Source organism: Arachis hypogaea, chromosome 13, assembly GCF_003086295.3.
Source record: "Arachis hypogaea cultivar Tifrunner chromosome 13, arahy.Tifrunner.gnm2.J5K5, whole genome shotgun sequence".
Lineage (NCBI taxonomy): Eukaryota > Viridiplantae > Streptophyta > Magnoliopsida > Fabales > Fabaceae > Arachis > Arachis hypogaea.
In genome coordinates this window covers 124,785,603-124,786,408 of record NC_092048.1, presented here as the reverse complement: position 1 = coordinate 124,786,408, position 806 = coordinate 124,785,603, and positions in this window count along the sequence as shown.

Sequence of the window (806 nt, the reverse complement as noted above, 5' to 3'; positions counted from 1 at the left end):
AACACCTTGTATGTAGTACGACCAAAATACTCTAATTGAATTATATTATACAACACACCATACCAATTAGAATGTCTAGTTGTCCACTGCCTGAATCCCCACGAACTCAGACTCCGGTGTTATATGTTTTCTTTTCAACTGATCATTGTAAAGAATGAAATCAATATCCATTAACATTGTATATCGGGTAGCTTGTGCCATTATTCATTGGACCCCAACTAAGTGCAAGTAGTTCTGAATCTATTGTGTGCATTAGATGCACTCTGACCGTATTCTCTGAACCAATTGAAAAAATTATTCAGTGATGTCTCTGGATTTATTTCTTGGAATAACCTATGATACAATAGGATAAATAAAATTTTTTTAGTATAATGAAGTTTTGATTAAATGAGAAATATAGTATCTTATTAAGTACAATAATTACAAAGGCTTAAAAACTCATATCAAGTAGGGTGAACCCTGGTCACAGTTAAGCAACACATGCAGATATACGGCATCGATTTTCTTTTTCTCTAACCAATAATCACTACCTGCACCCATTGCAGCTCCTTTCAAAATGAATATTGGATACGTTAGTCCTTCTGACGAGGATTCTCCTATCTCATCATTCCTTCCAACTCTTGTTCTACGTGACTCAACATGAGATTCAAAATAGAAGGAGCAAAATACAGATATTTCTTTAGCAAAGAATGATTCATAGATACTACCCTCGATTCGAGCTCTGTTCTTCATGGTGTACTTGAATGATCCAATCATTCTCTCAAACGAGTACATCCACCTAAATTGGACTGGCTCACATACTCTTG